Raw genomic sequence first — 14,022 nt, forward strand, 5'->3', positions numbered from 1 at the left:
AGGGCTGTGCCACATCCAAACAATTTCTATTGGTTGACACAAATTTCATATGTATACTCTGTATAGGGGCTTTACATGATTAAAGTGAAGTATAACAAAACAGTTAACAGAAGGATAATAAACATAAATAATCTTGGAAATCAATTAGCCTCACCCACATGGAATTATTTAAGATTTGTTTTATTATTAAATTAACAATAAATGTCAAGTATACACACAAACACAACACTGTGGCCAGACATGAACAAATGGACACTAACGTTGTCATCTGGTTATTCATAAAAACAGCTCTGAGGAGTTTTCATTGTTAATTTGACAGTTTCAGTTAAAAGCTGATACCTCCATGACAAAATTAATGAGAAACCCTTCTCTTTTTTAACAGCTTATTTACAGAGAAAATTTGCTCCGCTCTCCCTCTGAGTGGCAAACATCTGTCTGACCTTCTCAGTGAACTCAGGAATTTCTTCTTCATGTACAGAGCATGAAGGCCGCCCTGTGTCACGGTGTTTCTCAAGAAAGGTCTTGATCCTCTTCAAAATAAAGAAGCACCTTTAGGTTTGGCTGTTCTTTAGTTATATGATGATGAGAATCATGTTCTCCATAAAAAAAATTAACACAACGGCACTGCACCACTGCAAACCCTGAACTCACTATTCTCATGGTGGAGGAGCACTTATGTTTAGAGCTTGGCCTTGTCCAACATGTGATTGTTGTTTCAAGCGTTGTATTTTGGAAACTTAACGCTGTCTTTTGGGAACAATTCTTCATGAAAATGTCTTACACTGATGAGGTGCTGGGTGAAGAAACTGCTGGATAATATCACACCTACGAAAGAGACATCACCAGCTGAAAGTAATTCTGAACACAGGCATCTGTATATGATTAACTGAAAACTAAATCTCAGGTTTTAACAACTTTATTTCTAATTGCACTTAATTGTCCTGATCTTTAACACCCTATTAGTTTCCCAAACAAAACAATGAGCTTTTTAGTAAATAAACCATATAGTTCCAGTTGCGTGAGAAGGTGCCTTATACCCTGAGTTTCTTTCATGTACGTGTGTGGATGTTTGTGACAGAGCAGTCACAAACATGCAATCTACCATGTGAACAAAATTGTGTGTGCAAATATAAATTGTGGATCTCCTGCCACATTATTTGACTGAAGATAGTTGCTGCAATATGCCATCTTGTGTTTTCTGTCTGTTTAGACTTACATTTCTTTTTGGCTTCGTAACATCAGGCCTAATTAAAAAAACAGGTTCATGGGGAAATACTGACAATCATACAACAACTGACTTCTGTAGCCAGCTTCTGTTGGTCTCATGGTCGCAGCATTCTCTGTCGCTTCAGCTCGCTATCACAGCAAAATATGAAATAAACACGCCGGTTCATTTAGCAAAATATGAAATAGCCAAGCTTTGAGCTATCTAGGCGTGACAATTTATGTTTTCCTGTAGCGGACAAAAATTAAACCTACTGCGTGCGTACAAACATGTGATTTACAAGAAAATGAAATGTATAACTAAAACATGTGGTTGGGGTCAGGAGAAAAAAACATGGTTGGGGTTAGGAAACAAAAAAACAACTCAACAAAGCATTGTCACCTTCTAGATTCGAACGTCAACTAATGTCACCATGCCGCCCATCCTGCCTCCTAATACCACCAAAATATTTGTGTTGCCTCTGTTGCAGTGCCTTGGTCACATGACATTTACGTGCATGTAAGTTTCACACCTACACAGATCAAAGTGTGGCTGTTTCCCATTTTGGAACAGTGGACCGGTGTGTATATTTCACGCTTTGCTGTGAGACTGGGTTTGATGCTTTGTGGGTGTGAAAAAAAGTTTAGCTGCATAATAAGCGCCATTTGATGGATACAAAACCTGTTGTAAATGAGCAGTTTATCCATAATCACTTTACAAAGCATCAAACACTCAGACAAATAGACGTATACCACTGTGACATGACTTGTTATCTTGCTTATTATTTCCGGGTTGGACAGTGTGAGGACTCAACAGGGTCATACATCTGTTCTCAGTTGTACCACTAGACATAATGTATAACATCTGGTTCCACTACAACACACATTTTTAGCATTAACTGCTATAGAAAAACTGAACTGTTGAAGGCTGTTAAGGTCATCGGAGACTTCGTCTCTGGTTTAATAAAGTTATATGTTGCGTTTTAGCATCAATAAGACACCATCTGAGTTTTGGGACATGAGAGGAATTATCAAAAACAACAGAGACTGTCACTGGCAGCCCTGTATGCTGCATGCATAACTGTCATTGGTTCAGATTCAGTGACAAAATGTTTGGATTGTTAGACATACAAAAATACATACAGAAACAAATCTGAAATAAAACAGAAGAGAATAAAATGGAAGTTATTTCCCTGCATTTTTAGAAACTTTACACTATCAAGACCAAAGAGAAGGCGCAGGAGACCAAAGCTGAGTGGTGGTAAAATGCTGAAAATTATCATGACGCAATTATCACTTTTATTACATTCTTGTTGCTGTTTCATTGGTTTTCTCTCTGTCGTTAAAAAACAACAACTGTTTTGTCGGCCTTAGGTGCACAGTTAAAACTATTTTTATATCAGTGGCACAAAGTTTCAGGACAAAGAATACAATAAAAACAAAAACAAATACATACACTAATTATGTGTAAATAGCTCAATGCTTATCAATGATCTATAATATTTTTGATTTCTTTTTCCAGCATTAAATAGATCCAATTGATTTGAGTTTTCCTCAGCGGTTTTTTCTTATTAAATAAACCACCAGAAACCACATGCATGTGACACTAAACATATTTGCAGAAACACAGAAGATCATGAAAAACATTTAATTCTATAAATAAGATGAAGTGAACTGACCACAGATCTAAATCTAGTGTGGGATAAAGTTTAGCTCCATGTATCCCAACCAAAAAGGTGTCTATATGTGTTTGTTTACAGGAGGCTCTGTGTGTTTTCAGTGATATGTCAGACTAATTTCAGACCAGTGGCTCAACCACATATCCATAGATCCATCATAATCACACACAGACACACACGTGCACACATACAGAGCCATGTTAGCATAGCAGGGTTGTGTATCCACTGAGAGCGAGCGGCAGTGAAAAAGCCCTTTTCAGCACAGTTCATGTATGGTGAAAGAAAGTCAGTGTGCCATGCAGAAACACACACACACACACACACACACACACACACACACACACACACACACACACACACACACACACACACACACACACACACACACACACACACACACACACACACACACACACACACACACACACACACACACAGAGCAGCCCTAAGACCACCTCACACATCTCCAACCTGGACCAGCATGCACTGTGGTGGCTCAAAATAGCTGGGCAGGTCCACTATGGGCTTCCTTTGTGTGAGGTTGGTTGGGATGTTATTAAAAAGAGGGAAGGTGTAATTATCCCCCACCACCCCAAACCCCGGATCCCAAGCCCAAGACTCAGTCAACCCACAACAGCACCACCAGCACTTAACTGACCCACTTCTTTAACTGACATGACAGCATAGCATTTTAAATAGGACTTGTTATGTTTATAGTTTTGTTGCAATTAGATATACAAAATAATCCAAATAGGATGGAAAAGAACGTTATATGCGTATTTACGTGTATAATTTAAGTGTATAAAGTCTCTGAAAACTTGACTTAAAACTGTTTGTTTTAAAATGCTCATTGAAAACATGTTTTTAAGGACTTTGAGAGACATTGAATCAACATAAAAGATAAATGGCAGTATGAAAAGCTGAACATGGAAATAGTTCACCGCTGCAATGACAGGGTGAATACAGCAGATAAACCGAACTACAGTACGTTCTGATGAAATAATTGCATTTTTCCGAGTTATCAACCTATTTTATTCACAATATATTTACAATGATTTCAAACTAACGTTCAATAACATTACACATTACAAATGACAGACCAATTTTCTGTGTTTGTGTAAAACATTTATGGTTTTATATGCAAAAGAAGAAAACACATAAAGTCATGGAAAATATAACGGAAAAATATAATACAGATCATTGTCTTTGTTAATTTACTTTTGCAGACACTGCTAATTTGTTGTTTATTTTCACATCTACTCCTGCAGTTGTTAATTATCAGCTGCAGAATGTGTCAAGATTATTTTTACTTTCATTTTTGTTTAGCTGAAATGAGAACGTTTTGCTTCACCGCAGCTTCTGGTGTCAAAAGTGCCATTTATAGGCTGCAACGTAACGATGTGTTGCAGAATGAGTATAGAAGAGTCCTAAAGCAAAAAAAATCAGCTAACTGCCTCAGGAATGCCAAAATATAAAGGGAGCTAACATTAGCCACGTGAGCCACTAGCAGACCAAATTAGGCTTTTGTAGCAAAACTACTGAGTATTGAATTGATCAGGGGTGCATTTGATTACTTAAATTCTAGTTTTTCTTTGTAAGGAGAAGACTTCCATCACCTCAATCAAATTATTCTCAGTTTTAAGTCCGATAACAGAAGACTTATCTTTATAACCAAATTCAGCTTTCTGTGTATGTCCCTCCTCCACCTCTCTTCACTGTCAAAGCTGGAGCAGCAGGACTTGTTTTAGTGCAACACAACAACGTCTCTGTGCAGCTCTGGCAGGAGTGGAGGAGGTGAAAATAGATGCTTCCTCAGGGAGCGAGCTGCTGCTGTGGACACCGTGATCTCTAATGTCCAGCAGCGGTGAGATTCACCCGACTGGCTGGTCTCAACCAGCACTGAAAGAGTCACTGATTCACTTTCTGGCAACAGTCGCTGTGATATACTGTATGTGTAACTATAAAAAAGCTTTAACCTTCTCTAATCTGTTGTCATAGCTGTAAAGTCTGATATTAGTGCTGCAATTTTGCAAGGTTAACCAACTTCAACTGTAACAGCACTGGAATTTAACATACATAAATGATAGTAACAGACATTGGAAGGAAATAAGCAACTGAGTCCAGGTCTTACGTTAAAAAAGAAGAATCCTCTCAGCATTTAGGGAAATCGCAGCCTTAGACACAGTTCTTAAAAGGATAAACACGTATAGTTTTACTCTTGGCAACTCAAATTTGGGTAAAAGTGCATCTGCTATAATGCTTCCACTTTGGCAAGATCAAGCTGCGAGTCATACTTTGCAGTTACGCGGCATGATTGTGCTTTAAGTTTATTTGAGGAAGCTACCAAGACAGGGGCAAAAACCAGAGGGAAACAGCTCACTGAGCAGAAAATGACTAAATTATACAACCTCATTTCTGAAATTAAGCAGTATCCAGAATTCAGGTGAGTTTGCATGCCCCAAAGATGCCATTACTTTCATATATGGAGTCTTAAATGTTCTGTCACAATAAATATACATATCTTTGGTTTTTAATTATTGTCACGTTAAAAAAAAAGTATAATTCTTTAATTCAGTTGAGCCTGTCTAATCCTAAATGAGCTCCCTACACATGCCTTCCTCCTACACTTAACTGCTGGCCAATCAGAAATCCTCCTGATGTTCTCTAGGCTGGACTTCATACATTTGTAGGAAGAACACTGCTTATACATTTTTTTAAAGACAGACCTTCTTAAATGAATGAGGTATTCTGAATAGCAACATGCAAAATATGATTTATTATCACTATTATTATTAGTTATCATTATTACTAGATTCCCACTGGCTCCTGTTCAATCAAGAATTAAATTTAAAATTCTTCTTCTAACAGGTAAAGCCCTCATTAATCAAGCTCCGTCTTATATTAAATGTCTGTTAGTATCCTGTTATCATCACAGAACACTCTGCTCCCTGTACAGGCTTGCTTACAGCTCCTTTGAGTTTCCAAAAGTAAAATGGGAGGCACAGCCTTCAGCTTTCACGCCCCTCTTCTGTAGAGCCAGCTCCCAGTTTGGGTTCTGGAGGCAGATACCCTGTTTATTTTTGAGATTAGGCTGAAAACTTTACTTTTTGATAAAGCTTATAGTTAGGGCTGACTTAGGTGACCTTTGGCCATCCACTATTGATTTCACTCTCCATGCACTTCTATGCCACCATTGCATCTCACTTTCTTTATGCCTTCCCTCTACTGTAGTTTTGCGTTTTTGGTGCTTTTTTTTTTGCAGTTATCTCTTCGTCTATGAGCTGCATGTCTCTGGTCTGTAGTTACTGGCACCACCAACCTACCCAATGTTTGTTGTCTGCTATCTTTCTATGTTGTTCTTCTTTCGCTCCACTCTCCTGTCACCACAACCGGTCTAGATAGAGAGCCACCCACCCACCTCTGAGCCCGGCACTGTCAGAGCTTTTCTTCCTGGTCAAAGGGAGTTTTTACTTCCAGGCCTATACTAATCACACCCCAAAAGAGTTGGTATTTTTCCCTTCTACATAAGTCTAAGCATATGCCTACTGAAGCATTAATTATTTGTGCTCTTGGCACCCTCTTTTTATTGGTAACTGCGATAAACCTTTTTAAGACCTACACAAGCACAAGATGGTTCATACTCTCAGAATCCGAATCACCACCTCACGTGGTTGGTATTGTTTTGCAAAGGTATACGCTAATCTATGAGCCAAGAAAATGTTTGCACGCCCACGACAAGGCATTTTTGTACTGCAATCTGTGGTCCCAACTGTGGTTGACAAACTGTATTCTTAGAAAATATTTTAGCTACAGTTAGATTGCGCAAATGAAGCCACTGACGTCTGAGCAGTTCATTCAGCATTGCAAACTACTCGATCACTACTGAACCGCGATAAAAGAACGTGATCATGCCTTTGGACTGTATTCATTACAGCTACAAGGATGGTAAATTAACCTGCAATTATCTTAATCATCAAACAAAGTAAAGCAGAACAGCCAACATTTGCGGCTTCCACCTCTGAAATGATCCTTTTCCCTTGTCATACCTGACAATCATAGCCTTAATCTCTTAATAAAGCAAATAACAGTGAGATTAATGGATGATGAAAATAATCATTAGCTGCAGCCCTATAGATCCTGCATTATTTCACGTTGTCTTGATATAATGGACTTTGACAGAGAATTGTAGTTTTCTTCCGACCACCCTTGTTTACCATGTGCACCCTGATCCAGTTTCTGTTGTAAGATGGAGACCAGGTTCATGTTTAGGCTCACTGACAGAAGGAGGATCTAGATGAACTGTAGAGATGAAGAATGAATGTGTGTGTGTGTGTGTGTGTGTGTGTGTGTGTGTGTGTGTGTGTGTGTGTGTGTGTGTGTGTGTGTGTGTGTGTGTGTGTGTGTGTGTGTGTGTGTGTGTGTGTGTGTGTGTGTGTGTGTGTGCGTGTGCAGCAGGAACACAACACATCTGTCCAGGGGTGGGACCTTTGACACACAGAGGGCACTCTGGGTCACTGACAGGAAGTGTGCGGGGAACCAATGGTGTGGAGTTGACGATGAAAACTGCAACACATATGTAGCTACCTGTGTTGTTGAGCCTGGAAAAACAGAAAGGATCGGACGCAAAACTAGATTTAAAATGCCGAAGCTGCAAAAGTGCGAACATGGAGTGAAATTTCAAAAGAAACAAAGAGGAAAGGAGGAAAATGAGGACTTTAAAAAAGACTTTTCTCCCACATGTCAACGCCGTCAGTGAGAATGACATCTGCCGACAGCCTCAAAGTACTATTTGCAGGCATGCATCACAGTTGAGCTGTAACGCTAACGACTTCACACTGGCCCACAGGAATGATAGAAATGCACAATGTGGTAACAGCGTTTACATAAACCAACTTCAATGTGCCTCTATTTTTGCAAGGTTGGGGATGAGGGCTGCTGGCAGACTGGAGTTATTCAAACATTTCTCTGAGGCAGAACAGATGTAATCTCACTGGTGGAGTAAAATCGCAGTGGGTGGAGCCACAAGACACCAAAGGCATCCCCTCCTTCCCAAGAAACTAATATTATGATGTTTTTTTATTGATGCAATCAGCATAACATTTAACGATATGCTTCATGAAGTTTGTTTGTTCAAAAATAGACGCTTGATGATTTCTGACCAGCAGACAGACATTCAATTTGTACAACGTAGCATCCAAAAGTATTCAGACCTTTTCATTTTTTGCAAATTATTTAGATACACTGAAGTCAGAGACAGTGTCACAGCACACCAACTGAGCTGCAGCTAACATGTGGCTCATTACCACAAATCTCTGTGTGCTGCACCTGGATCACACGCTGAGCACAGACAGTACTCTTTATGCTGACTTTACACTACACCGATGTAATTCTGATTTGCCCCTCACTGACAGTTTGTAGAGTTTGCTCACACCACCCCTCTTGGATCAGCCTGCCTCTGCTCCGGTCGCCCACCTGTCCTGATCAGGCCTGAGCAGCCCCGGTGAGAATTACGGGGACTCTCTCTCGCCAGCCTGCACAAACCCTCAGATATTCTCCCTCTCCAGACTCTGTCTGTGTTCCTGCTCTGACCCCGGGAGGAGCCCGGGTCTGTAGAGACTGGTGTTGGCTTTCAGCCATGCTGGATTTGGCTCTGTGCTCACCCACTAAACCCGGGACTTATTATCTGTCCCGTGTTGTCAAATATTGTTCAAATCATCTGCCGTGTGTTCTGCATTCATAACAGTACTCGATTGCCCTGTGTAAACTGTTCAAAGAGGAAATCCAGTACACTCAGTGATGCATCTGTGATGCACAAAAGATATAATGCAGTCTAAATGTCTGGATCTGTTAGCCGTCCAAATGCTGTGGTGTGAAAAGTGTTGTGACCCGGCTGTGACTGTCAGTGAGGGTGGCGATGACCTGCAGTCAATGACAGCACAAGACCTGAGAGAGGACATCGAAGACATCAACCAGCATTGCTACAAGAAAACTTGTGCCATCTGCTTGGACCCAAGGAGGGAATTTTAGGTACAGTTTGGCCAGTGCACCAATTGCCTTTAAATGTTTCCAACCAGCTGTACTACAACCGGGTTAGAGACTTAGAGAGAAACAGCCACTTTTCTGCAACAGCCAGTTGAGGAAAATAGGTTAATTTTTCATTAGTGAGGTATTGGAGCTTGCTAAACTATTTGTAATGATGTATACCACATGAGGCCTTTATGGATCATCGCCTACAAACCTGTAGGCTATGACATAATTATGTCAGACTTGGGCAGACTAGGAACAGTGGGAGGGACTTCCCCTGCTTTGCGTGTGGACCGGGGGAACTTAAACCCTTTTAAGTTCCAACTCTGTTTACTTTTTTAGTTCCTGCCCCTGGGTAGGTACCCATACCTATACAATAGGTGGTGATGTAAGTGTACACTGATTGGTTGAAAACAGCAGCACAGGCAATCGGCAAGTTCAAAACCACGTGTAAACAGTAAGCCGGGTAAACTACAGCTATGAAAGAAGCCAAAGACAGCAAAAGACAGAACGGTTGAAGGTAACTGTGATTTCAGATAATTGTTCACAAGAAAAGACACAAGTAAGGGAAAGTGGATGCAGTTAAAATGAATTTAGATGAATACATTACATTTCATTTAGCTGACGCTTTTATCCAAAGCGACTTACAATAAGTGCATTTCAACCATGAGGGTACAAAACCCAGAACAACTAGAATCAATACCAGGTGAACCTTATGGTTAGGTATCGGGTTAAGGTTAACCTTTACACCCTTAATTTTCACCTCACCACATAAAGAGAACGCTACTTTTTGTATTGTCTCCAAATGTTGTCAGTGGAAGGAAATCAGAGACCTACTTGGAGATTAGCAAATATGAAAATAAACTGACAGCGCTCAGAGCAGATATATGAATGCACAATGTATTTGCACATTGTATGCATACACACAGAATTGTCACACAAATGTACAGACTTGTTCACCCCGCAAGACTTAAATCGGGACCCCCAGACCCACCCGGAGCTGCAGCAGGCTTCCCAGTTCCAGAATGAACCCAGTATCCTGCTTCTGTTTTGTCCTTCACCAGTCGCTTTGTTTCATATATATTTGTTCTTTCATGCCAGAAGTGAAATCAAGTTAAAAAAGAAAGCCCCTATAAGTTTTAAGAGCTTCAGCAGAGGCCACCAGAGTTTGACCTTTGACATAATGAAAACACAGACCTGATGCCAGAATCATCACTCAAGCCTCAAGAGTGAGCTTTATCTGACAATTTATGTCATGCTTTTATTCTTCTGGTGAATGTTAAAATGTTATAATACCATGAGGACGTTTAAGCCACTGAGGCGCCTGACTCGGGGACTTTCGATAGCTTTCCCTTGTGCTGAAGGGGCCTGTTTTGGTGGAAGTGGGGGGGGGGGGGGCATGCTAACTGAAAGTGTGCCATGCAAAAACATGTCTTGTTGATACAGTCATCTGAGCCAGCTGGATAACACATTAAGCAGCAGCGTGGCTATCTGAGCAGTGCACTGGGGACCAGCTGTGCACGTGGCCAACAGAGACCTCAGTGGAATAACAGCAGAAGCTAACACTAATAGATATTACATTGCCTGGGTGGAAGTGATTTACCTGACCGAGGCACTAACTTATTCATTATCCAGTCATCTCAGTTTGAAATTATTAGTGCTATGCTGCTAGGTCAGTGGTGTTGAGTTGCAGCTGCTTGGTCGTGACATAATGTAGCTCTGAAAAGGTGTTTGGTGCGAATGTTAGCTCACCTGTGTTTATCTTTGACACAAGCGAGCCATTCTGTGTGAATGTCTGGCCAGACATATTGGGGTTAAAGGTTAGCTTTAGGTTGGTTCTTGAGTCAGACCTCTGTTGACTTCTCCCTGACAAGGTATATATATGTACAGTGGGTACAGAAAGTATTCAGACCCCTTTACATTTTTCACTCTTTGTTTCATTGCAGCCATTTGCTAAAATCAGAAAAGTTCATTTTATTTCTCATTAATGTACACTCAGCACCCCATCTTGGCAGAAAAAAACAGAAATGTAGAAATTTGTGCAAATTTATTAAAAAAGAAAAACTGAAATATCACATGGTCATAAGTATTCAGACCCTTTGCTGTGACACTCATATTTAACTCACATGCTGTCCATTTCTTCTGATCCTCCTTGAGATGGTTCTACTCCTTCATTGGAGTCCAGCTGTGTTTAATTAAACTGATTGGACTTGATTAGGAAAGGCACACACCTGTCTATATAAGACCTTACAGCTCACAGTGCATGTCAGAGCAAATGAGAATCATGAGGTCGAAGGAACTGTCCAAGGAGCTCAGAGACAGAATTGTGGCAAGGCACAGATCTGGCCACGGTTACAAAATAATTTCTGCAGCACTCAAGGTTCCTAAGAGCACAGTGGCCTCCATAATCCTTAAATGGAAGAAGTTTGGGACGACCAGAACTCTTCCTAGACCTGGCCGTCCAGCCAAACTGAGCAATCGTGGGAGAAGAGCCTTGGTGAGAGAGGTAAAGAAGAACCCAAAGATCACTGTGGCTGAGCTCCAGAGATGCAGTAGGGAGATGGGACAAAGTCCCACAAAGTCAACTATCACTGCAGCCCTCCACCAGTCGGGGATTTATGGCAGAGTGGCCCGACGGAAGCCTCTCCTCAGTGCAAGACATATGAAAGCCCGCATAGAGTTTGCCAAAAAACACATGAAGGACTCCCAGACTATGAGAAATAAGATTCTCTGGTCTGATGAGACCAAGATTGAACTTTTGGCGTTAATTCTAAGCGGTATGTGTGGAGAAAACCAGGCACTGCTCATCACCTGCCCAATACAATCCCAACAGTGAAACATGGTGGTGGCAGCATCATGCTATGGGGGTGTTTTTCAGCTGCAGGGACAGGACGACTGGTTGCAATTGAAGGAAAGATGAATGCGGCCAAGTACAGAGATATCCTGGAAGAAAACCTCTTCCAGAGTGCTCTGGACCTCAGACTGGGCCGAAGGTTCACCTTCCAACAAGACAATGACCCTAAGCACACAGCTAAAATAACAAAGGAGTGGCTTCGGAACAACTCTGTGACCATTCTTGACTGGCCCAGCCAGAGCCCTGACCTAAACCCAATTGAGCATCTCTGGAGAGACCTGAAAATGGCTGTCCACCAACGTTCACCATCCAACCTGACGGAACTGGAGAGGATCTGCAAGGAAGAATGGCAGAAGATCCTCAAATCCAGGTGTGAAAAGCTTGTTGCATCATTCCCAAGAAGACTCATGGCTGTACCAGCTCAAAAGGGTGCTTCTACTCAATACTGAGCAAAGGGTCTGAATACTTATGACCATGTGATATTTCAGTTTTTCTTTTTTAATAAATTTGCACAAATTTCTACATTTCTGTTTTTTCTGTCAAGATGGGGTGCTGAGTGTACATTAATGAGAAATCAAATGAACTTTTTTGATTTTAGCAAATGGCTGCAATGAAACAAAGAGTGAAAATTTTAAAGGGGTCTGAATACTTTCCGTACCCAATATATATGTATGTATCATGCTATCTCTCTTGTACTTTCTTCTTCTGATCATCCTTCGCTTATTCACATTCAAACAAGAGTGCTACTGTTTGCATTAACAGCTGTTTATTCATCAGCAGAAACATAGTGAGTTCAGCATTAAATTTCATTCCTTTATTTGCTAAAAGATGTCTCCATCAGTGGGAAGCAAAATCACTGTTTCAGCCATCGTGTTTACAGTTTCATTCATCATAACAAGCAGTTTGAATGCAGTACGTCTTCCTCTCATTGGACAAGCTGGTTGACACATGCGGTGGCGGGGTGTGGTTAGCTCAGCTGCAGAGGGTAGAGAGTGGGAGGACTGGTTCAGGAAACGGTGCCGGGAAGTTGTAATGAGCACACCTGAGCCGAATGTGGGCTGATGAGCTCTCCCCTGTAAAGTGAGCAGGGAGAAGGAGGCTGAAAGGAGAGCGTTGGCACGGAGACATTGGTCTGGGGTCAGGGCGAATAAAAGCATGTATACCTGAATGTGTGACTGAGCGAGTCATCTGTGTCCAGGAGAAACCCAGGTAGCACACACACCTTGCTACAACATGATAACTTCAGTCGCTGTCTTAGCAACACAATACACAGATGTCTTTGAGAAAATGTCAACACTATTTCTACACATTTTGTGGATAAATTTAGTCAATTTAAACATCTTCCAGACTGGCTCATTGAAGGAAAGTTTAATGGAACAATTTTCAACTGAAGAAATACTTTTCTTTGAAAATGTTGCACTTATAAAGAGTGAACTCAAATTACAGACAGGATATTTGTGTTCACTCAGTCAGAGGCCAATAATTGTCTTTATAAGTGCAACATTTTCAAAGGAGAAAATGTCAGAGTTAGCATGAATCAAATTATCATATTAGCATAATGCACAATACAGAAATGTACCTACCAAAGTATTATACAAAAACATTTCCTCCTGTGGGCCCATCTATGTTCATATCAATTTTGCTCTAAGTTAGGAGGCTGAAAACTCTATCTATATCTCTAAACCTGGACATGCTGCATAAAACCACTAGATGTAATTGAAGACCCTTTAATCAGTATCACAATGGACTTCTATCTTCCTGTGCTTCCCCTTCTTGTACCCCATCAAAGCTTTCTAAGCCACGTAGCCAAAACCCACACGTCATCCAAACGTGGTCTCATAACATCCCACGTTTGGATGAACCTTAGCTATTCAATTTTGAAATGCTCTATCTACCTCACAATCTGTTTTTGTCTGCCTTTCCCTGGTCTCAGTGGCTTGTGTTGCAGGCTCTCTTGCTCCAGCTGTGTTTTGTATCTGGGAGTCAAGCATGAAACGAGGGTGTCCACTTTGCACGCATACCTTTGCTTCAACACTCGCCACCTGAGGGGGCAACCAGTTTGACTGGAGGGTTTTACTTTTCTCAACACTTTGTGCTTATCTTCCCCTCATCTGCACTCAGGGTGTCAAGGCTGCCATCATGGCTATCGTCACGTTTATCTCCGTGACTTGCTTCTGTGGCTTGGAATTTTTATTTCATTTTCGGTATTTGCTCGGAGATAGAGGCAGGGTGTCAGGGGCACAGATCTTTCATCTTGCTTCG

This window comes from Brachyistius frenatus, unplaced genomic scaffold (assembly GCF_029030835.1).
Source record: "Brachyistius frenatus isolate BFR_SWC_R1_liver_20210118 unplaced genomic scaffold, ASM2903083v1 Contig_275, whole genome shotgun sequence".
In the NCBI taxonomy this organism is placed as follows: domain Eukaryota; kingdom Metazoa; phylum Chordata; class Actinopteri; family Embiotocidae; genus Brachyistius; species Brachyistius frenatus.